The 25,891-nt window shown below is 38.8% G+C and overlaps 1 protein-coding gene across 2 annotated transcripts in view; it reads left to right on the forward strand.

The window, feature by feature from the left end:
- Positions 1-8,252: 8,252 nt before the first annotated feature.
- The window catches only part of HNF4G (hepatocyte nuclear factor 4 gamma), a 167,724-nt gene continuing 150,085 nt past the window's right edge, over positions 8,253-25,891 (forward strand). Inside the window, exon 1 of one of the 2 annotated variants that reach the window (XM_030937775.1) lies at positions 8,253-8,564. The gene's annotated coding sequence lies outside the window, so the exon portion shown is untranslated. Of the gene's footprint in view, positions 8,565-8,635; positions 8,763-25,891 lie in introns of those variants that run through there. The other variant, XM_010388050.2, reaches the window with a different exon arrangement.

The following is a 25,891-nucleotide window of genomic DNA, read 5'->3' on the forward strand; positions in this document are numbered from 1 at the left end:
GATCAGGAAGGCAGAACTAGTGGCTTCTCGTGTTAAAACATGGCAGGAATCCCGCGCCAGCTGCTGTCAGCTTTTGAAAACATTCACTACTCATAAATTAATACCTACATGCTACAGTGCTACTTAATTAGTCATCATTAATATTTCAAATATTCTGACTTACAACAAAGAAAAAAACATATTGCATCAGAGATTGATCATTCACCTATAGTTTCTAAAATGAGCAATATGCTTATGGAAGAGAAGTCTTATTCTCATGATACAATTATTGAGGAATTTGAATACATTTAACCAGCTTAGGTTTACACAGTCACTGTCCTGAAAAGAAGGTAATGTTTTCTGTAATTAGGTAATAGAAAAATATGTTCAGAACACACTTACATTTTGTTTTGTAAATAAAATAAAATTGGAAATTAGAATGAGGCAAAGTGGAAAAATAATTGAGATGATGAGGCCAGCTAAGTTCAGGGACAAATTTTTGGCAGTATGTTGGAGGGCTTTTCAAGAACTGTTTGCAGTAGCATCGGTAACTTCATTACTTGAAATTAAAATACAGAGGGGCATAGACTGTAGAATCAATTTACAATAAAGGTTTGAATGATAGTGGTCAAAAATTTTACTAAATAGATGAGATGAGTGAATATATTTTTTGCTTTTTACATATATTTTTCTTAGTACTTGATTTTTATAGTTAGTGTCAATTAACTGATTTTTTTTTTCTTTTCATTTAGATGTCTGCTATATTACAGACTGTGCCTTCAAACAAATGCTTCTTTTGGATGTACCTTGTATCTCTTTTATTTTTTTATATTTATTTTTTTTTTTGAGATGGAGTCTTGCTGTGTCCCTCAGACTCCTTTAGCCCATAACTTGAATTGCAGTGATGTCTTTTTGCCTCTTTTGTTTATGGGAGGCAGCATGATATTAAAAGTGCACGCCACCCTTGCCACCCTCGGCTCTGGAACCTTATCAGCTCTGACCTACCAGTTTCATGACTTCCTGATTCCTCAGCTTCCAGGATCGCTAGTAAAACGGTGTTTACAATACAGATCTTCCAGGGCTGTTGTAAGTACTCAATGTGTTAACTACTTAAAATCCCATAAAACAATCCTGGCACATTAAAAGCACCCTTAAAATAAAAAATGTCAGCTATCATTAAAATATAGTGATGATTTTTTAATGGTTATTTCATCAGTAAGACTTCTACATATGCTAAATATTTTATAATGTGAACTTCAACAAAAAGTAGTTTTCAGTTGCCCTACCAAGTAGATTGTTACTTGTTTTTGATGAGGTTGTCCCTAGGTATCCATGGGTGATTGCTTCTAGGACTTCCTTAAGATGCCAAGATCTGAGAATATTCATCTCTAATATAAAATGGTATAGGCCAGGTGCAGTGGCTCATGCCTGTAATCCCAGCACTTTGGGAGGCAGAGGGCGGTGGATCACAAGGTCAAGAGATCGAGACCATCCTGGCCAACATGGTGAAACCCTGTCTCTACTAAAAATACAAAAATTAGCTGGGGGTGGTGGCCCATGCCTGTAATCCCAGCTGCTCGGGAGGCTGAGGCAGGAGAATCACTTGAACTCGGGAGGTGGAGGTCGCAGTGAGCTGAGATCATGCCACCGTACTCCAGCCTGGTGACAGAGTGAAACTCCGTCTCAAAAAAAAAAAAAAAAAAAAAAAGAAAAGAAAAAGGAAAGGTATAGTATTTGCATATCACCTAAGTATTAATGCATCCTCCAGTACACTTTAAATCATCTCTAGATTACTTATAATACTTAATTTAACATAAATATTATATAAATAGTTATATTGTTTAGAGAATAGGACAACACAAAAGTTTTGTAAATCTTCAGTACAGATGCAACCATTCATTTTTTTTCCCCAAATGTTTTCCACCGAGTGCGATACCTCATGCCACCAGCACTTTGTGAGGCCGAGATACGTGGATTGCTTGAGCTTAGGAATTCAAGACTAGCCTGGGCAATCGTGGTGAAACCCAGCATCTACTAAAAACACAAAATTTAACTGGGTATTGTGGTGCATGCCTGTAGTCCCAGCTGCTTGGGAGGCTGAGGTGGTAGGATTGCTTGAGCATAGGAGACAGAGGTTTCAATGAGCCAAGGTGCACCACTGCACTCCAGCCTGGGCGACAGAGGGAGACCCTGTCTTAAACAAATATATATACATGTGTGTATATATACATATATATTCGATCCTCGGTGTGTTGAATCCAGGGATGCAGAACCAACTGTATTTGATGTGGTCTAATTTTGAAGGAGTATAAAATTTATAGCAAGGTATCAAAAGCAAGCATGTGAGTGTGTAAGTATAATCAACTCCATCTTTCTTTGCTGCTGCTGCTGTTCCTTCTCCTTTTCATCCTCCTTTTCTCTTTCTTTTTGCGAAAATGAGAGATGGCTTTGTGCGCGTATTTTCAGAGTCCAAACAGGAAGTAGGTACCTCCTAGCTGTTTTTCGAATTCTTGAAATTTGTATATCAACTGGATCCAAAGCTGATAGAGAATTTAATCCATAAAAAACAAATAGCATAAAATTTATATGAAGATATTTAGAAGAAAAACTAGTATTATAATAAATTGATGATCTGAGTGAAAATCAGTAACCTTAATGATTAATACATACAAAAGGAAATAAATTGAATGATTATGTTATAACACTCCCTAGTGCAATAGTGTGTTTCTTTCACTTTAGCTTTAATTTTACATTTTTCTTTCATTTCTTATACTTGTTTTGGTTTGTAAATAAGAAAACAACTAGACTCAGAGGCTTTGGAGGATACCTAGAATCTGTATTTTCTCTTATGCCCACTAGATGGCAGGTATAGGATTCTGAATGCTTTTCAGGAGCTAGGTGTCACCTATTTTTTTTTTTTAAAGCTCACTGTAATTGCATTCATGTAAAGTTCAAAAATAGTCAAAGCTAATTGGGTTAGAAGTCAGGATAGTGGCTACCTTCGGAAGAAGGTAGTGACTGGCAGGGTTTATGGAGTACTGGAAATATCCTATTTATTTTACTTTTAAATTCATTTATTTTTTAATTGACATATAACATTGTATGTATTTATTATATACAACATAATGTGTTGAAATATATAAACATTGTGGAATTGTTAAGCCTAGCTAATTAACAAATGCATTACCTCACATAGTTATCATATTTGTGAGGGGAATACTTAACATCCACTCTCTTGGCATTTTTTAAAAGCACAATACCTTAAGTATGGCCTCCATGTTGTGCAATAGATCTCTTGAACTTATTTTGTCACCTATTCTTATTTGCAGCACTAGATGAGAAAACCAGTTTTGTTCAAAGCACAACATTTTAGAAATGAATCATTTTATCTTCAGACCCCTCCCCCAGTCTCCTACATAGATCCTAAAAAACAAACAAACAAAAAAAGGACTGGTAAAACTGGTCAAGGAAGATAGGGTTTCTAATAAGGCTTTTAAGTATTTTCATACAATACACTCATTTTCCGTCTTTTTTCTTTCTTCTTTGGACACATACGATCCAAAATGTGGTGTAGTCTCTGTGTAATCTCAGTTCTTTTATTTTTTCACAGTAGAAAGATCCCTGTTGCCCAATTGCAAGGGGCAGTGAGAGAGTACATTGTAAATTGTTCGTCGATTTACTTTGTTTCCTTTATGAAAAAAAGAGAGTAGGAAATTGGGGAATTTTAAATAGTTCTTTCCTTGTTTCTCACCGTTTTGTTTAAAGTTTTTCTTTTTCTTTTCTTTTTTTTTTTTTTCCTTGCTTGAAATACAGCTGAAATAACTGAGTTTTCTACTTGAAACGTGTGTGCCTTTCCACTGAGGGGCCAAGGCCCTGGAAACGTAAAGGGCCAATCTTTGTTACAGAGGGGTTCATTGCAGTGAAGGGCGGGTTCTGCAAAGACAAACAGGTCTCACAGATAGTTGCCAAGGGCACCGAATACATCTTTGCATTACACCTTGAACTAGCGTGCTCATATCACCTGTTTTTATTGCATGCACTATAAATGACTGTAAAAGTTTGCAAATCTTGTAGAGACCTTGGCAATCAATACTTCAGCAGGAAATCTACAAAGATGGGGGTGGGAAGAGAAGGGATCCAACCTAGTAGTTTGCCTATTTGGTACAAGAACCATACCTTGACATTGAGAATTATTAAGTGTGTTCGATTTTCACGGTGTCTCAGTCAGACCGGTAACATACGCAGAGTAGTTTCAATTTAGACGCTCAATTTGAAATCTTGGCTTTGCATTTTTATTAACAGGTAACGGAGTCTGGGAACATTCCTTGGCCTTCCTTAATCTGAACTTACTCTGGGTGCTTCTGATCTGTGACTTGAGTGCAAAATAAAGACTAATTTTTATCTGGGTCAATGTGGGGCCAAGTAGGGTGGCCAGTCCTGAAGGCCACGCCTGCAGCTTTAGTGTTTTTAAATGTCTGACCACCAAACGGGTCATGCAAGTGTATGGACTGTTTTCTTTTCTTTTTAGAGTCTGCGCAGTGATGGTAGGACTGGGAGTACTAATCAATCCCTGTACCATGTTCAATGTGTCTGTTCTACTGATTTTTATTGTTGTTCTTGTTTCACCGTGTTAAATTTAAGTCTTTAAGAAGTGGACACCCCGTGGAAAGCCGGACAAATCAAACAGCAGAGGAGGGTACCAAAGTCCCGGGGTCCCAGTTACAGTCTGCTATTGCTCCAGGCTCAGCAGGGGCGGACGTCGTTGAAGGCTACGGTACAGGTCGGAGAAGATGAAATGGCCTCGCATCCCTTTTCCCAGAGGCTCGAGTCTGCAGATTTAGAGCTCCTACAATCTGTGCCCTCGCTTTGGGCTGCGCCAGGGAGCAAAAAACCTGTGCTTTTTTGAAAGAGGCCGGGGCAACAAGGTAGAGAGCCGCAGCCAGAAGCAGCCCCGGGCCATAAACCCGAGGCCTGGATGGCTTAAGGCTGAAACCGCCCCCGCCCCCACCCTCACCCTGCTGGCCGAGCCCTCCCCCATCCTAGCCACAGTGACCGGAATCCCAGCCTTCCCTTCTGATGCATAAAACATTCAGTGGCCTCCAGGGAGTTTTTGAAATTCTGGCGGAGACTGCTTTATCCGTTGTTTCGCCCCCTGGGTCAAACACTGGTCCATTGGGTGAGTTGGAGGAGCGATTAGCTCAGCTACGGACTAAATTTAACCTGAGTCCCGGCGGCCGCGTCCCGCCCGCGGTCCTTTCCATACGAGTGGCTTTGAAGGTGTCACTGAGCTGTGCCCAAATCTAGAAAAGAATGGGAGGGGAACTGCGTGAGCTTTTTAATTTTTTTCCTTTTCACCCCTCTTCCTGCGTGTAAACTTGTGTAAAAGTGGGCGGTAATACCCACTAATTGAGCCTGCGCGGGGAGGTAGCGACACCGGTGTGGGTGCCACAGCGGTCGCGAAAGATCGGGTTCTGAATCCGGTCAACAGGGGTGGCAGCGGCCCCAGCAGCACCTAGGCAGGAAGTGGACACTTCCCGTTCGCGTTTGGTGATGGTTTCATGTGCCAGGACATGGGCGCAGAGTTGCCCTCGGAAATATGGTCTCTGGATGCTGAAATCATAAAGACCTTTTCCCTGAGGTTGTGCGCGCCGGCCCGCACCCTCCCTACTTCCTGAGCCCTCTGCCTGAGGCTACTGCTTTTAATTAATAGTATCAGAACGGTTCCTGGGAGAACCTGAAGTTCTTATCAAGACAATCTTGGTGGCGTAGGGAAGCGCGAGAGTGCGGGTGGGGGTGGGGGTAGGGGGTGGGTGGAATGGTGTAAAAAAGATTAAATACCAAAGAGAAAAGGAAAAGTACAGGCTAAACGAGACATTTAATAGAAAAGTGAAGTAAAGGGTTTTTGACGCCACATTTCGTGTATTTAGTTTTAGGTTAAAAGAGCAGATGCAACATAAATATATATGTGTATAATTTCCCCCAAACCGCTAACTAGCGAAATGGAACATTGTATCTGCTGAGAACCTTTCCCTGAAAAATTATCCTGAGGCTTTCTTCTCATTGTTGTCCAACCCACCCACCCCCAAGCATCAGGGGATGACTCTCCATAGAGCACATTTTTCATCTTCAGCAGCTTAAAGCCATGCCATGGAGAATCGTAATAAATTAGTTTCAGGAACAATATAAGTGATGCTGTAAAGCTTGGTCATGTAGCACTGGTTTATCTAGTAAAAACCGCCAAGCTCCAGAATGGAGTCAAATCCTTGTCCCTTCTTCTAGTTCTTAACGTCGTTTATTTATTCCTTCATCCATTCATTCGTCTGAAACCCCTCCTTCTTGCTCCTGACACAGAAGGGTTGGCAGTGTTACCCAAACTCTTCTCAGGGGTTTTTAAAAATTGAACAAATGCAATGTTTTTCTTAGATAATAATAAGACTTCGCAGAGATTAAGTTCTTGAATGCATGACTTTTTCTCATTATTGAAAATCCTCGTGTTGACAAATTTTATCACAAAAGTTCTACATATTGTGTCAAAATAATTTTGCACACAGAACATATGACTATTTCCTGGTAGATCAGCTATTCTACCACATACCAGTAATGAATTGATTATTCAAAACCCAACCCACTTACATCGCGGATTAACAGTGGAATAAACTGAGACTATTGAATTAAAATATTATTTCTCTGCTGAGAACAACAGATGTCAGGTGTCATTAAAGCTTCTGTGAATGAGGATGAAGAACTTATCTCCAGACTTTGTGTTTTATGGAAATTATACATCTACATTTTGGCATAGAATAAAACAACCTTCATTCTCCAAGTATCTGGAAATATTTTTAAAGAGAATGTCCACAGGTGATCTGTAAACAACACACCTATGAAAGATTTGCATAATAAATATAACCCGTTAATTGTAACTCTTCTGCCTCTCCCTTGTCTGGATGGTTTCCCATGTGCGACATGAACAGAGGCCACTTTCTTGACACGGTTTGCAAACCGCGTGGGCAACAAGGAATCAAAGAATATGTTTTGTTCAAAAAGGTCGATTTATAGAAAAATAGTATATGATCTCTCCCCTTTGTCCTAATTTCTAAAACAGCCAACAACTTGTTTTTCAAAGAACCTTTCAGCAAGATATTTGGAAGGAGGAAACTGAGAAAGTTTAGTAAATCCGATCTAAAAAGAAAAAGAAAAAACACCTAGCTCTTTGATCTCCCTGGCATTGTCATTACAGCCTTAAAATATCAGCCAACTCTTTGGTAGGAAAAGAAAAATCTTACGGATTAAGTAACTATTTATCTCATGATGATAATTACTTGTTTGACCTGAAGTCACTCATTCCTGAAACCACGAAGTTAAATTGTTGAGATGTTTTTAAAAGCCGGCTCTCTGGTTATATTGCTTGTGAACAAATGCCTGACCAAGAAGATCAGCGCATCTGGGATGGGTCTGAGCCCCACTTCTGCAAGTCGAAAGCTAAAGGGTATGGGAGGGAGAAAAGGAAGTTTTCCATCAAATACATATGTAAAGAAGTACTTAAAGACTAAAACCACAGGTAGCTGGCACGGATGGGAACGGAAAACCATTCCCCCTCCTCTTCCCAGAACTCTTGCCGAGCTAGGTGGTCAGGAGCGTCATGGTAGAATATAATCCACGGTGGGAGCTTCCCCTAGTGGTGTGGCTTCAGAGCTGCCCCTAGGAACCCATTTAATTCCCTTTAAAGATACTTCCAGCCTTTTCTGGACCTCATGAGCTCAGGATGAAATCAGCATTCTAGGGTCAGCAAGCTTCCCCCTGCTACCGTGTGTCCAAAAGCACTTCCACAAGCCAGGGTTGACATCGCCCAAGACGAGGCGTTACCCGGGGCGGGGGAGGGGACTTAGCACGTGTCAAGTGAAGGAAACCCTGGCCTCGGGCTCCAGGCGCGGACCCTCCGGGGCTCCCCAGGGTGTAGGAGGCGGAGAGCGATCCGCTCCAGTTCAGAGCGGTGCAGCGCGGGGCGCCTCGCCCGGATGGTGGAGATTCCGGCAGTGGCGGCGGCAGTCACCGCCTGGGCCCCGCTAAGGCCCGGGAGAGCCGCTGCGGTCTCGGGAGACCGGCCTTTGGGACTTGCTTGCCCGACCGCCGGTCGCCCTGGGGCCTTGGGAACAGGGAAATGCGCGCGCCGAGGCGGTGGCGGCCTCGCTGCTTTCAGTTTTCATTGAGTCTACTGGTTACTGTTTAACGTCCCCACCCACGTTTCAGTTTGTTTAGTAAATCGATCGAACTGTGAGAGTCAGGCCGCTGCCCTGTCGCCATTGAGCAAAGCTAATATTCTCCCAGCATATGGTCTAAAATATTTGCTAGAGATCGGGAAAAACAAACAAACAAACAAACAACAACAAAATCCTCAAGCTTCCTCTCCCAAGTACCCTCAGCCCCACCCCCACTTCCCACCTCCTGGCTTTCAGCAAACTTCCCAGCCTGGGAAAAGTGCGGCGCGGGACAGCGCGGCGGGGTGGGTGGGGGACCTGCTGCCAGGAGATGCGGCGGCGGCCGCGCGGCTGACTGCGACTCGGGAGCTCCGGGAGCGGCCCGCGCAGGTAAGTTTCTCCGCCGCCGCCCGGGGCCCGGGCTGGCCGCAGTGCACCGCCCCGGCGACTGTCGGGCGGGAGGAGCCTCGATTCCCCTCGGGCGGCTGAAGGAGGGGCTGAGCCCTAGGACCCCTAGGCCGGTCCGTGTGGAAAGCAGATGCCTCAAGGCCTCGCCCAGGCTGCGCTGGAGGGAAGAAGGCGCTGGAGGTGGGGCAGCAGGGAGTAGGGGGAGCAGGGAAGTGAAAGATGCCAGTCCTTCACCGTAGAAAAGAAAGAAAGAGAGAAGGGAGGAGAGAGAGCGAGATAGAGAGAGCTGTATTTGTATTTGTTTGGGTGCAGAGAAAGCTTTGGGGGTTGCAGCGGGTCATGTGATTCCCAGGTCTCTAGGGGGTCTTCCGTGTAAGTACTTCTGTGGCCTGAGGCAAGTCCAGGATAAATGGATGTTCATGGACCCTGGAGGCCTGTGGGGAGGTGCTTGGTCCTGCAGCATCACCCCTAGCATGGCCTTTGCTCAAGTCTCAGCTTCCATCCGTCTCTCGTGGACAGATTTTGGGAGTCGGCATCTGCCGGTGATGCCGTTGGGGGATATTTTAAATATAATATTGAGACCTTCCTAGCTAACTTTGGAATGAAATGTCCTTTGGAAGCTTAGTTAACAACGTGCCAGTTAAGCAATAACCGTTCTGTGTCTAACTGAAATAAGCCAGCACGTGATAAGATCTTAGAATGGAATATATGTGCTTCATACCTGATGATCTGTGCTTATAAATCTTGCTCTGAACTGAGTCAAAGCACTGCTCCAACAAGCAAAACAATCAGCACGAGTTTTCACTTGAGGGCAAGGGTAAGAGAATACAGAATCCAGAAGCTCAAAAGTGAATGGGACGTCCTGGAAATTAAATACTCATTGAGAGCACCATTTCCTGGTTTTGTTTTTGTTAGTTTCTTCTGCTTTCTCGTTCATTTTACAGGTTTCTCTTCTCCTTTTAGAGGCGGTTATTTGTCATTAAACTGTTCTTCCTGTCCAGCTGTCACCGTTTTTCCATAGGAGTCCTCCTGTCCCCACGTCCTCACCACCACTCCCTCTCTTTTCCTGTCCTGTGGACACTCGTATTCAGGCCACCTGATCTGCTGTGTGGTTGAAGTAGGTGAACAAGTAGTGTTGGGCTCTTTCCTGGTATCATTTGAAGGTGTGGCAAGGAGAGGGAGGTGGTGGTGAGTGTTGGTAAATTGCTCACTTTTCACTTTTCAAAATGGAGTGGAAAATGGAGAGCCGTTTGTCTTCCCATTTCTCCTGAGCTCCAGTTATGGGCGTGCAAATAAGGACATTTTTCCAACATGCTTTGTGAAGGTTCAACCCTTTCAGTAAAGTGTGTTTATTAAGATCTCACAAACATTGCATTCTTTAATCACGGTTATAGGCATATGGGATAGCACAAATTTATTTTAGGGATTGCTAAGATTTAAAAAAAAAAATACTCCTTATGCAAATAATAAGTATTTGTTTTTGAGTGCCTTGTTTTTTGTTTTTGTTTTTTCCAAGATGAAGTCTTGCTCTGTCACCCAGGCTAGAGTGTAGTGGCACAATCTCAGCTCACTGCAACCTCTGCCTCCCCAGTTCAGCCTCCAGAGTAGCTGGGATTACAGGCACCCACCACCACGCCCGGCTAATTTTTGTATTTTTAGTAAAGATGGGGTTTCACCATGTTGGCCAGGCTGGTCTTGAACTCCTGACCTCGTGATCCACGCGCCTTGGCCTCCCAAAGTGCTGGGATTGTAGGCGTGAGCCACCACAACCGGCCTGTTTTTATTTATTTTAAATTCTTGTTTTTTTCTATGAATTCTGAAGGTAATATTTTCTCATAAAACAACATCAAAATTGTAGTAAAACATAAAAAGAGCCCCCCTCCTCCATGCATATGTAACTTCTGTTGATGTTTGGGTTTGTATTTCTCTAATCTCCATGTATATAACACAGAAATTTTTCTTTTATTGTTTTAAAATTTGAATAATGGTTCATATCATACTAGTATTCTGAAATTTATTTTTCTTTAATATTTTTCAAACGTTTATCTGTCAATATATACAGATTTTTTTTTTTTTTTTTAAATATATCTACCCAAGGTAACCAGCCAATGTCCCTCAGAATATTCACTTGGATTTTTCAATTCTAAGTATTACAAACAGTGATGTGAATATCTACATGCATTATCTTTGCATGGGTACTGTTGAATATTTATTCTGAGAAGAGAATTGCTGGCACCAGGGAGATGTTTGATTGATATTGCCAAGAGCCTTTCTAAACACCCACAGTGTATTTATTGTACCATGCTTGCCAACACTTGATAATAATGACTTATTTAGAATGTTGTCAATCTATTGTTGAAAAATTGATTACTCATTGTTGGGAATTGTATAAACCAGTCCCAGAACATCTGACTTGGGGATTTTGAGAATTTCGCTTTAAAAATATAATAAAATGGGAATGGAATTAAATACACTTGAATATACCACCTTATTCTGAGCTTGTAAAAGAATCTACTGCATTTGTTGCTAACTATCCATTTACTGAATGGCTGGAGTTACTGACACATGATAAGTGAGCATTTCTAGACTGCAAACATGTGGACCATGTTTGCAATGACAACATGTTGCAGTTGTGATTTTGTGGTTTGTACCTACATGTTCGCCCCCTTCCTAAGAGAAGATTCACACCCCTAGGACAAAAGTATGATTTTAAATGAGGTCTTATCACTCTGGATCCTTTAAAAAGTTATCCGTGCAAACGAAACAACTGGGTATATTGTTGAAACAAACACAGCCCTTGCGATTACTTCTCTCCACCCTCCTCAAAGGTATTTATGCTTATTGCTGTCAGTCCTGACACTCATATACAGACATAAGGAACTCTGCCAATATGGCTTACTCTTATTCTTATGTTTTAAAGAATACACACCACACACACACACACACACACACACACATACAGATAAGGTAATTCTTATGGAGTACTTAATATGCACTAGGTACTATTGTAGGCAATTTATATGCCTTCTTATGCCATTCATATTAACAGTCTTCCTACTTTACAGATGGGAAAAGTGAACCAGATATAAATGAAATAACTAAGGTTACACGTTTACACGGGATAGAGTTGCGGATTCAAATGCAGGCATGTCGACTCTAGGTCATGAACAGAACCATGGCTGCTCCATGTTCTCATTGAGTTGCTCACTGCACAGAGGTGCCTAACTGAGCAGAGGAAGAGTTGAAACCTTGACACTACCCACAAGCCAAGCCTTGTCCCTTTGCTTTTGGCTAAATATTCCCCGGGGAAGGCACTTTTCTAGGCCACAAAATATCTGTAAGAGGTATCAGCACCCTTGCTGCTGTTGGATAATTTGTAGGAGCTATACAGAGCTATTTGTTTCCATATGTATCTTTGTAACTCAATACTATCTTACCCACTCATTATGGGTAGACCTTGTATAACAGATCTGCCTTATTGCCTGTTCTTCCCTACCTTATATTTTAAAATGTGTTGATAGAGTATGCTCTTTACATGATAGAATTAGCTGATAACATCTGATGTTCCCCCGAAAAGCTTTCATTTTTATCAAGATGGTTTCCTGGAAAACGAATAGGGAGTTCATTTTTTTCTTTTTGTGTGACACTCAACAGTTTGAAGAACATGAAGGTCTTTGAGGATGACCAGCTTCATGGGAAGTTCTGTGGTGTATAAGTCACAAGGGCAGGCCTTGTTGTCAGATGGCAAGGTTTACATCCCAGCCCAGTTTTTCACTAAATGCGAAGGGAGGGGGAGCTTCATCAACTTATCCTCTTTGAGGTCCAATTTCCTCATTTTTGAAATGTTTGCAATTATAATACCTGTGTCATAGAATTGGTAGGGTAATTATATATGCTAATCCATGGGAAACATTTAGAACACTGCCTGGCACATTGAGTACCAGGTATGTGTTCTGTGTTGCTGTTCTTATGATAGAGTGAGATAATGCATCTAAAGCACTGCTTAACTTGTTGTAAGTTCTTAATAGGTGTCACTTGTTTTTATTGATCTTCTCTCTAGAGATTATTATATTTATATACACAAAGTACTTAGAGCTTCAGAAAATTGTGGACCCCTGGAAACCTGTCCAAACCCTCAAATAGGCCTTGGAGATGTATTGATGAATAAGAAAGAGAGTCTCTAATTTCTTGGAGCATTCAGCTAAGCAGTGTAGAGAAAAATCATACCAAGTATAGTTCAATGGCTGGAACATTGGCTTTAGAGTCATTCCCACCTGTGTGCAGATCTCAGTTCTGTCCCCTGTCAGTTGTGTATCCCAGAGCAAGTCATTTAATGTTTCTTCAGATTAAATAGCTATGAAATGAGAAAATAGTTCTTACTCTCAAAATACATGTGGATAAATTCTTGCATTATTTAAATCAAGCATTTTATCTGTTGAATGTTTGACACTCCGTACACTCTATTTCAGTAGAGAAGAATCATATTTATAAAGGATAACAAAAAGTTGACAAGAAATCTGGACAGTTTTTCCCCATCTAATTTAAAAGTATCATTATTTAATAGTAGGATATCATTTGAAAGTATGATGTCAACTGGATCTGACAATTTAATGTTTTAAGTATTTTGAATCTTTGCTCCCTTGGGCTTAGGTCTTGTGCTTTGCTTACGCTCTTGGCTGACTGAAGATTATGGACTGTGTTTCAAAATTTTTTTTTTTTTTTTGCATTTTCTTATTTCAGACATCATAGTTATAGGTTTCAAATAAAGTTAATACACATTACTTTAGCAGAAATTAAGTTATAGGGTCTGTACATGGTACCTGGAATACAAATATAAGTAAAGCAATGTCTCTACCTGCAAACAGTAATAATCTACCTCAAAGACAAATGTAAGGTGACACTATTATATTGGGATAATAAATAATTGTAATTAATATAATACCATGGAAAACAGAAGCAAAAAAGGATACTTTTAGCTTGAATAGCCTGGAGACATATCAAGGAAGTGTTAATGACTTCTGATGAGAACTTGCTGAGTAGAGAAGAATTAGAAAAGTATTTGGGGCAGAGGAGATTGCACTTGGAGTAGGAATAGTGGCAAGAGATGAAGTAGGGAAGGAACACTGGGCCAGATTCTAACAGTATTGAATGTGGGTAACAAGGATCCGACGATGTCTGCTAGGCACTGGGAAGCCATCAAAATTTTAAGCATGTTGAGTTAAGATTTTCTTTTTTTTTTAAAGAATGACTGGCAGCATTTTGGAAAATGGATTAAAGACAGAAAGAAAGGGAGAGGAGAGGAGGACAGGAGAGCAGGGGAGGGGAGGGAAGGGGAGGGGAGGGGATAGGAGGGGAGGGGAGGGGATTAGTAAGAATTTGTAAGAAATTGTCCAGTGGCAATGAAGATAAGAAAAGATTAGAATCTGTAGGTTTCAAAGGTATTTAAAGTGAATTCAATGATTACAGAATATGTAAGATGAAGGGGTGAGAGAGATTGAAACTGACCTACATTTCTATATTTCTCAGCAATGACTTGGAAACAACCCTTTCCTAAGGTTCTCCTGTCTGACTGGGGATATCTATTTTAAAAACATTATTGACTGAGTGTGGTGGCTCATGCCTGTAATCCTAGCACTTTGAGAGACTGAGGCAGGTGGATCACTTGAGGTCAGGAGTTTGAAACCAGCTTGGCCAACATGGTGAAACCCCACAAAAAAATTAGAGCGGGCATGGTGGTGGGCGCCTGTAATTTCAGCTACTTGGGAGGCTGAGGCAGGAGAATTGCTTGAACCTAGGAGGTAGAGATTGCAGTAAGCTGAGATTGTGCCATTACACTCCAGCCTGGGTGGCAAAGAGAGACTTTGTCTCAAAAAAAAAAAAAAAAAAAAAAATTAAAAATTTATTATTCACCATGCTAAGTATAATTGTTGAGTCCTGGGGAACTATTATTAAAACCTAGTAAAAAGCCTACTCACTTTTCCTGGAGTAGGTTAAGTGATTAAATGTAAAAATCTTTATTTTTAAGTCAGATTTATTGAGATATAATTTGCAATCAGTAAAATCCCTTTTAATGCATGTGCTTCAGTGAGTTTTGAAAAAGGTATGTAGTTTTGTAACCATTACCACAATGAAGATAAAGAATATTTCTGTGCCCATCTCCCTCAAACTCCCTGTGCCCTTTTGTCATTTTTCCCCTCCACTACACCCCAGGAAACCAAGATCTGATTTCTGTCATTAATGTTGCCTTTTCCAGGATAATATATAAATGGAATCATATAGTATGTACCCTTTTATGTCTTTTTTTTTTTTTTTTTAACTTAGCGTAATTATTTTGAGATTCATTCATCTTATTGTGTGCATCAGGAGTTTATTCCTTTGGGGGAGAAAAAAAAAACCCTGGATTTATGAGGTATTATTGATATACCATAAACTGCATATATTTAAAGTGTACAATTTGAGAAGTTTTGATATATGTGTATAGTCATGAAATCACCACAGTAAAGATAGTGAATATAGCCAACACCTCCAAAGGCTTTTTAAAGCTCTTTTATACACTCTTTCTCCTGGTCCTTGCCATCCCCTCCTCCCCTGTAAATTCGTTTGCATTTTCTGGAATTTTATATCCATGGGGTCATGCAGTGTTATTTTGTGCCTGGCATATTTCACTCAGTGTAATTATTTTGAGATGCATTTATATCTTGCATGTATGAATAGTTCTTTTTAAAATTTTTTTTTGCTAAATAGCATAATGTTGTATAGATATTCTGCAATTTGTTTATTCGTTCACTTGATGAACATTTGGGTTGTTTCCAGGTTTTGGCTATTACAAATAACGCTGCTACGAGCTTTCTTGTGTCCAGTCTTGGGGTATACACTTACATTTGTCTTATATGATTACTTAGGAATAGAATGGTTGGGTCAAAGGCAGAAAGTTATCAATCTGGTTTCCAGAGTGGTTGTCCCATTTTACATTCCCACCAGTAGGGCTTGAGAATTCCAGTTTCTTTACATCCTAATCAACACTTGGTATGATCAGTCTTCTAATTTTAGACATTCTAAAAGGTATGAGATATTTCATTGTGATTTTGATTTGTATTTCTCTAGTGACTAATGATTCTGAAAATCTTTTCACGAACTTATGTAACATAAATGATTATCTTCGGTGAAGTTTTGCTCAAATCCTGTGCAGTCCCCTTCTTTTAAAACTGAATTATTTGTTTTTTTTTTTCATTATCAAGTTAGAAGAGTTCTATATATATTATAGATATCAGTCCTTTTTAAGATATGGGTTTTGAAAATATTTTCTCCCCACATGAATTTATTCTCGTACAATGGATAGGATTTGATCAACAGAAAAAGGGTAAAGGATATTATAATCATAAATGGGAATTACATGTACAAATGAAAAAAATGAAAAATTGGATTTACGAGGCCTCAATATGCAGTAAAATAGAAAAAGGTGATAGAAAATGAGTTTTCAAACATAAAGATTAGCCTAAATATAAAGACCTATTTGTGTCATGCTATGGAATTTAGACTCTTTTGTGAGCACTAATTCTAATACAACAACAATACAACAACAATAGTTGTACTAAGAATTGAGTGTTACAGTTTATATATTTTTTATATACACAGTCTATAGTGTTTCCCCTGCATTAGTTTACTTTAGTCCTGTGACAACTATGTGAAGGTACAGAGACTTGGAGCCATGCGAAGTCAATATCAAATATAGGTTTTTGGAGTTTAAGCCAATGCCTTTTCAACTAGTGTGTGCATGTGTGTGTGTGTGGGGGGGGCATGGGGGGAGGTCATGCATGTGTAAATTTAATGGGATGTGAGGAAAGAATGACAACTGGATTGGTCTACAAGGGCTCAGAAGGGCACTTTCCCGATAGGGCAGGAGACAGTGTCCTGCTGAGCTCTGGCAGGTGGTACAATAGGTTCTGATAAAGGTTGGTGTGTATAGCTGTACTTTAAAATGACAATTCACAGATATTATAGAACGGTTCACAAAAATTTCAAAATCTCAGAAGATATTTTAGATTCTGTGAATTATTTTTTAGTTGTCTTTTATTTGTAACCTGACTCTAGGTAAAGTAAAATTATATGGGTCAATTTGTTAAGAAAAAATAATGTGATCAAGTTCTAGTCTTTATTTTCAATTTCATGATTTTTATTTTTAGTTTCTCATGGGAATTCAAAGAACTTACTTTTTCAAACACAGTCCTTTTGTTCAGTATATTCTGATTTCATTGTCTTGCTCAGGGCTCTGCCCCGACTTTTTTCTCCATACCGCTGACATGCAATTTGAACCTCAGATCAACTTCAGAAACATGAATGAAAATTACCTGCTGAACAGGCTCATGATTTGGAAGTTTTCATTTTTTTCTTCAGTTTTTGAACTTACTTGGAAGTTTTGAAATGTCCTGATTTGCTGTGTTTTCAAAATTTTCACCCATTTTTGACTCCTATAGATTATTTTTTATGGTAAAGTAACAGTGGCTTAAAACCCAGAGAAATTGAAGTCTGCTTGCAAGCGTGTGGCTTCTCCATATTAAAATGGTGTACCCATATAAGGAAGGTAAAAATGATTTTAAAAGTAATTATGTTTAATATGCTAATACACATTACTGTATGTTATTTGTGTATCTTTTGTGTGATCATTTCAAAATCAGTTTAAGAACTGCTCATGTATTGTACAGCATGTCTACCAGACTTCACATGAGATCTGCCGTTTTCTCACAGATAAACCTAGAAGGCCTGAACTTCTTTCAAAATAAATTTAAAAATCATTCTGTTTACATTCATATTACTTAATTAGTTTGGGATGATGAAAAACACTTGCAGGTTTTGGAGTTAAATACACTTGATTCAAGCCTGCAGCTTTGAGCATGTGAGCATGTTAGCAAACTTCCTGGAGCTCTGCCTGCCCACTTCACTGTACATTGTGAGACATGAATAAGAAGGCATTTAAAGTGCTCAGCATAGAGTCTGGCAAAAGGTGGACGTACTTAACAAATGTTGTGATTGCTTGCTATCTTGACTCTTCTCTATATTAATATTTCTATATATTTATTCTGATTTCTGTAGGTTTGGTACACACACATACGAGCATGTGCATGCACGTGCAAGTGTGCGCACACACACACATACACACTGCTGTGACTAGTCAGTGACTTGTCAACATTCTCTTATTTTTATTTTTTATAGATGAGGTCACCCAGGCTGAAGTGCAGTGGTGTGATCATAGCTCACTGTAGCCTCAAACTCCTGGCCACAAGCCATCCTCCTGCCTCAGCCTTCTGAACAGCTGGGATTACAGGGAGTTAACATTTATTCAGTTTATATATGCTAGACACTAAGTGTTTCACATATATTAAATTGTTTAATTATTTCAATAACTCTATAAGGTATAAGCTATTGTTATCACCACTATGCTGCTGAGGAAACTGAGTCAAGGAGATGTTATTAATACCCAGTGAGACTAAACAACCAGTGTAAGCATTAAATAGGAACCAAGGCCATTCATCTCCAGAGCCCAATTTCTTCTGATAATAACTTTAATACTAATAAGGTCTTATGCTATTAATCTCACCTCGGTTTTTACAGTATCTTCTAAAGCTAAAAATGAAATAACGTAATTTTATTTTTCTCCTTCTCTGTGTTCTGTCAATTATTTATATGAAACATATGAATGATTTCACTGAATTCAATTTGAGCATCAATTAGGTGAAAGTAATTTAACAGATATTTCATGTGTAAATAAACGATATGGCAGATTGACTTCTGAGACATGTTAGAATAGATTTTGTAAAACCCTGAACATGATATTTTAATTGAAACTAATTTATGAAATCAGGAATAAAAATTGTAATAGTCACATGTTTGATCAAATAGAACCTGGTGCTTATGGTATTAATTTTTATCTAGTTTTTGCACGATAAGTTTTGAATACTTAGTTAATTATACATGTGTATGTCTTACTGTCTTCTCTTCAAAAATCACAAATAAGTACTGTTTAGAAAGTTTCTTGATGGGTAACCACTTAGTAAAACTTCTTAGGAAGTCAGGCTTACAATTTAAAAGACATGGGATGTTTCAAAAGCGAATTTTTCTTTCCTTCTTAATTTAATTGGTCACTTCCTTTCTAGACAAAGAATCCTGCTACCTGAAACTATCCTCATTATGGGTATATTAAATAGGAAACTTGGGTATATTTGTACCTAGCACATGTAACATGCATTGAATTACTCTCCATTACCACATGGCTTATGAATTTTAATGGTCATATTTTTCTTCTATTTATGCATAGATTCCCAGAATGTTAAAACTTTTATAACTTGCAAAGTAATTGTTGTGTAAGTAGAGAATATTTTGAATTCATGTCCTCAAGCTGCCTTACATTACTCAAGTTGTAATGGAGAATAAATAGTGTGCCTGCATAACATGTAGTTTTATGATTTAAGCCCAAAACAATTTTGGATAACATTGTGGTTTTTCTAGTACATAAAACACGTATTTTTTCTTATAAATGAGTTCAAAATCTGACGTTTCGTTTGTAAAATTGAGCTAACATTTCTTTGAAAGAAGTAGCTATGATAAAAATGTATCCTTTGTTACAAAAGGTTACAATTCAATTAGGCAAGAGTTTTTGAATGGGTTTTATTTGCAAAACATGTCGTGGCTCAAGTGACTTAAAAAAAATAAAATCTTTGGAATTTAGGAACTGGCAAATTAGTCTGGAAAATAACTACAAGTTTCACTGAAATTGGACTATGGTAGGTGTTATAATATACAAATCACTTATTCCAAGATACTAATATACATACATACATAGAAACACAAACACACACACATATATAACATATATATATTAAATACACATTCACACATAATATATGTATATCTGTGTGTGTGTGTATATATATATATATATATATATATATATTTTTTTTTTTTTTTTTTTTTTTTTGAGACGGAGTCTCGCTCTGCTGCCCAGGCTGGAGTGCTGTGGCCGGCTCTCAGCTCACTGCAAACTCCGCCTCCCGGGTTCACGCCATTCTCTTGCCTCAGCCTCCCGAGTAGCTGGGACTACAGGCGACTGCCACCTTGCCCGGCTAATTTTTTGTATTTTTTTAGTAGAGATGGGGTTTCACCGTGTTAGCCAGGATGGTCTCGATCTCCTGACCTCGTGATCCGCCCGTCTCGGCCTCCCAAAGTGCTGGGATTACAGGCTTGAGCCACCGCGCCCGGCCTAGTATATATATTATTATTAGTTTTTGAGACAGAGTCTTGCCCTGTTGCCAGGCTGGAGTACAATGGCATGATCTTGGCTCATTGCAACCTCCACTTCCTGGGTTCAAAAGATTCTCCTATCTCAGCTTCCCGAGTAGCTGGGACTATAGGCATGCACCACCATGTTTAGCTAATTGTTGTATTTTTAGTAGAGACTGGGTTTCACCATGTTGGCAAGACCAAGAGATGGTCTCGATCTCTTGACCTTGTGATCCACCCCACTTGGCCTCCCAAAGTGCTGGGATTACAGGCGTGAGCCACCGTGCCTGGCCTATATATATTCAATACACACTCACACACATATGTGTATATCTGTGTGTATATATTATTTACATGCATTAATAACATACATCAGAATATTAACACGTGTAAATACACATGTGCATTTAGGTTGTAAATATATGAAATGCTTCATCCTAAGTTTAATTGAATTAAATAAAAGAACTTAACCACTCTTAATCATTTGCTGTATTTTCCATTATCTATCATTAATGCCATTCTTACACTTAAGTATTATTCCTTGAACGATTTGTAAATTTAAAGCAAAGAAAAAGCAAAATTAGAAGAGCCATTAAAACTAATGAAGATTATTTTGATAAAAGAAGAAAATGGGACAAAAATGTGGGAAATTAATGTAACCTAGAATAATATAAATTCACTTCTACAAAAATATGTATAACAAAGAGATTGCATATCACCTTTTAAAAAATAGTTTATTACAGTTATAGGAAAAATACACAGACCTTATTTAAAAAATACATTTTTTCCTAAATGAAGAAAAAGAATTAATATAATATATAATATTAATATAATATATATATAATATATAATATATTATTATATATAATATATATAATAATAATATATATGTGTACACACACACACATATATATTTTAGGTAGCAGTGTTAGTTTGCTAGGGCCACCATAACATAATTCCACATACTGGGTGGCTTAAATAACAGAAATTTATCTTTTCACAGTTCTGGAGGCTAGAAATTTAAGATCAAGATTTCAGCAGACTTGGTGTGTTCTGAAGCCCTTCTCCTTGGCTTGCAGATGGCTGCTTCCTCCTGATGTCCTCATATGGCTGCCCCTAGATTGGTGTCTGTCTGTGTCCTGATCCCCTTTTATAAGGACATCAGTCATGTTGTATCAGGGCCCACCAACATGACTTCTTCATCTCACCTTAGTTATTTCTTTCTGAGGTACTACTGGGGGTTAAGACTTTAACATATGATTTGGGGAGGGGCACACAGTTCAGCCAATAATAACAGAGCAGCCATAAAATGGTTTTGTCTCATTAGAAGCTTGGATGCTTTAAATCTTCCTTACAGTCTATGCGTGTATTTGTTTTTGACTATCAATTAAGTCAACACGATTCAAACATCTAGAATCCAAACTATTTGTTTACTTGTAGAAAGCTTTCCTCTCTCTTAACACTCATCCTCATCCACACTTTCCTCGTTGTTGGCCTTACCATATTCCCCCTTTGACAAATCCTTCTGGCTAGGACAAACGGCAAAACTGACCTGACTTGAGGATGATATCTGGAGTCACTGAATATATAGAAAGAAGAATCTTTCATGAATAACCTAGTGATAAATCTCTCTCTCTCTCTGTCTCTCTTTCTTTTTGTTTTTGTTTTTGTTTGTTTGTTTGTTTTTTGAGATGGAGTTTCGCTCTTGTTGCCCAGGCTGGAGTGCAATGGCGCGATCTCAGCTCACCACAACCCCTACCTACCCGGTTCAAGCGATTCTGCTGCCTCAGCCTCCCGAGTAGGTGGCACTACAGGCATGAGCCACCGTGCCCGGCTAATTTTGTATTTTTAGTAGAGACGGGGTTTCTCCATGTTGGTCAGGCTGGTCTCGAATTCCTGAACTCAGGTAATCCGCCCGCCTCGGCCTCCCGAAGTGCTGGGATTACAGGAGTGAGCCACTGTGCCCGCCTGTGATAAGTTTCTTGTGTTTTAAAAATTTATTTTTGTCTGCTACTTATGTACAAACCACTATTTTCCCATCATGGCCTTTGAGTAAACGATAGTGTTTTGATTAAATAGCAGCAGAGGGAAGTTCTGTGGGCATGCATGTTTGTGTCCCTGAGACTATATCAGAAGTTAAACAATAGTGCCAAAGTAAGCTGAACTCCAAAGCAAGGCAGATACTGTGTTTACATTTGGGAGAAGCAGTTTAAGTATTTCTTTGAGGCTTTTGTACTCTGCTCGGTTCAGGTCCTCATACAGGCATTTATGTATCACCTTAATTTATAAATGGTGAGTTTTAGTAAGAAACGTTGAATTTACACAAACAATAATCCAGAGGCTACTACACTGTGTACTTCTCTTGAATCAACGGAAAGAAAAACACAGCAAAGCACCCTTCATGCGGAGCAAAAGTTTCAAGATGTTAGACCCATTCCGAGGTACACTATCTATGGTGGCATCCCCTCTGTCTGTTTGAAAGAGATAAATACACATAAGCCTTTAAGATACAAAGGGCAGTTTCTGTATTTGAAGTTATGCATTAAACAGGTGATTTCAGAGTTTCTCAGGTAAAATCCTAACAACTCCTATTGTAGTACAAGCTCCATGATTCACGCCCACAAACACTTCAGTGTCACTTACAGTGTAATTTCAGCTCATGGATGTTTGGAAGAGTATGCTCACTCCCGTGAGTCTGTTTTAAAACAGTGAGTGATTAGTTGTGTTATGGCTTTAGCCATCTTGCAATAAATATATTAGGAACAGTAGTTTGTTCATTTAGAGAAATTTATCAGGTCCTAGCTATTTAACTTCTTTGTGCCTCAGTTTGCACATCTCTAATCTGGGATACCACCACTTACTTACATAGGATTCCTGAGAATCTTCAATTGAACAAGATATATAAGACAACACTCAGCACCATTTCTGGTACTTGGCAGTTGTTTAATCAACTGAAATATTTTTTCTCTATTATTTTTAATTTCCTCTTATGATATCAGAACTAGGTTAAAAAAAAAGAACTCCCAATTTTTTTTGCTTAAATCAAAAGCCAGGAGTCTTCTTAATTTCTGTCTTCTCCTTACACATCTTATCTAATTCATCAGTAAATTAGAGATCTGCCAATATTACCTTCAAATGGGCCTCACGTTTTCCACTTATCTTTACCTCTACAGCTACTATGTTGTCTGAGCCAATTGTGTACCTGGACCACTGCTGTAAGTCTACGAACTGCTTTCTCAGTAACCATGTTGCTCCCTTCAAGGGAGCATTAAAACGTAAATAAGAATACGATGTCTTCTTGCTTAAAATCATCTGATTGGTTCTCATTGTACTAGGAATAAAGCCCGGACTCTTTGTTGTGGCCTATGAGGCATCTGATGTTCTGGCCTCAGCCAGAAGCCAAGAGAGGTAAGAGAGATCTTACCTCTTGCAACTCTCTTTGACTCCCCCAAGTTTTAGTCACATCTGAGTTTTCTTTATTCTCCTTAAATTAGTCAAGCTTTTTTTTTCTTTTTTTTAATCTCAGGGCCTTCATCATTTTGTTCAATATTCCTTCCAAACCCTTACCCAACCTCCCATCCGTAAACATCACATGAATATATTTTTTCCTTTAGTTCTCAGTTTCTGTGAGTTTCCTCTGATTTGTACAGGTGTCTTTTTTCGTATTTATTGATGATTGGAGATAACTGAATAGACCCAGCTGACTGGGAGGTCTAGCAGCAGCAGAAGGTTGAGAGGATATTGTCACAGGAGACCAGGGAGCAAGAGGAGAAAGGAAATTAGGATACTGAGTATTTAATGAAGCAAAACAAACAAACAAAATAACTCTGACTCATTCTTTACATATAACCTGAATTTGTATATGACATGATATAATTATTTTTGTTTGGATTAAGATATGATGATTACTAAGAAATGCTAGTTGAGGACTCTAAAGCAGTACTGGACAACAAAAGGTACAATTCAGCCTCATGTGTACTTTTAATTCTCTTACAGCCACATTGCAGGTAAGTAGAAACAAAGGAAAGTCACTTTAATAATCTATTATATTTAACTGAATATATTAAAAATATAATCACTTCAATGTATAACCAATATAAATGGACAAATTATTAATAAGAAAAAACAAAGCAAACAAAATTATTAATAAGATCTTTTCTGTTCCTTTTTCATTGTAGGGCTTGGAAATCTGTGCATTTTACACTTGCAGCATATCTCACTTCACCTAGTCACAGTTCAGAGCTCTGTGATCACATGTGGCCAGTGGCTACCTAATTGGTCAGTCCAGGTCTAAAGGTTATTTAAAGGAAGTTTAGTCTGCACCATTCTTTTATCGTCTGGGATGACTTTTTATTCAATTTTTGTGACAATTTAACTTTGAAATGGTTTTTTAGATTAGATATACCAGCTTTCTATTTTCAATGACTTTTAAATAGATTTATGGGAAAAATATTTTCTTGCGTTTATGAAAAACCTATCATCTATCTTAATTATGTTTGAAGATAAATAAGGTTGACAGGGGTTAGTTTACACTGGATAGTTGACAGTGCTGCTAGACTTTCGACAACTTTTAAGATTTACATAAGGCAGTTTACACGGAAATTGCACATGCAAGTGGTTCACAAACTTGAGTGGGCATCAGAATCAGCGGGAAGCTAGTAACTCTGGAGATTTTTTGGCTTCACCCCAGGACTCAGTAGGTCTAGGATGGTGCCAAGCACCTGCATTTGTAGCAAGTTTGCAGGTGATGCTGCTGCTGGTAGAGGCCAGTACTGGCATACGCCATCTCATCTCTCCACATGCATGGTGCACGTGGAGATTGCCTTGAGCAACAGGGCATGCTTTTCTTCTTTATATGGTTGATGATGCAGACCTTGGAAACAACTCTTTTTTTCCTTTCTTTCTATGTGTGTGTGTGCCAGTTGGAGGGTAGATGGAGGAAGTTACTTACCTGTTCATTATGCTGTTATGTTCTACTCTGAGAAAACAGTAGCAAAATAACTTTAGGGGAAGCATAACAACAAAATAAATTTCAGAGAAGGAAATTGAGATCAGTGACCAATGCAAGCTCCTAGTGACTGTTCCATATATTTTACCACGCTGTGAGGGGTGGGGAAATAGGAAGGTATTTTACCTGTACAGTGTTGATTTTCTAGGTCCAGATGACAGACTATTACTGAAGTAATAATAGCTTTGTTGAATACTGAACCAAAAGCTAATATTTTCCCCAGAGTAATTTATCTGTTTTCTAGCCATTATGATATCCACTAAGTTTCTAAGTGTTAAATTAGCTTTGAGGCTCACATGGAAATAAGCACCATTGTTTATATGATCAGGCCAGTGCTTGTTCAGCTACTGTTTCATGTTGGATTTCTGCAAAGCTGCAATTGTGTGAATCAGGCCTCAGTGGATACTATGTAAAATGAATGTCAAATTTCTGAGTGATGAGGAAAATCATTATCAAAGTAAATATATTAACTTTGATAAGGCTATACATTTTAAGATTTTTTTAAAAAGGCTAAATTTAGGAAATAATCCAGTGAAATTAATCTTTCCTCCTTGTGTTCTCTGAAAACTTTTATTTCCTTGCTACATTATCTAATATTTATTGAGCATTTAATATTTGCAGGCACTGCTCTAAATGCTTTATCAGCATTAGTTCATTTAGTCCTCATAACAAGCTGATGACTATATTATTATCATTCCGATTTTACAGATGGGTGTTACACAACCAGTTAGGAGCAGAGATGATATTCTCCTGGGCTTAACTGCCACATTATATCTTCCTCTGTGAGATTCAGCTGCCTTAATGCCTTCTTTCAACACTCGGTCTTTCTTCCTTGACCTTCTCCTAGTCCTTAAACTTATACCCAACTATACATCCATTTGAAATAGTTTTGGCCAGGAATTTTTTTCCCTTTTCCATAATTTTATACTTTTTTCTCCCTCCATGTCTTCCCTGTCATTCACCTTATCTGAAAGTATAATCTCTCTTCTTTTGGCTTAACTCTGCCCTTAATAACATTTTACATTAG

The sequence above is a fragment of the Rhinopithecus roxellana genome, chromosome 9 (genome assembly GCF_007565055.1).
Source record: "Rhinopithecus roxellana isolate Shanxi Qingling chromosome 9, ASM756505v1, whole genome shotgun sequence".
Taxonomy (NCBI): domain Eukaryota; kingdom Metazoa; phylum Chordata; class Mammalia; order Primates; family Cercopithecidae; genus Rhinopithecus; species Rhinopithecus roxellana.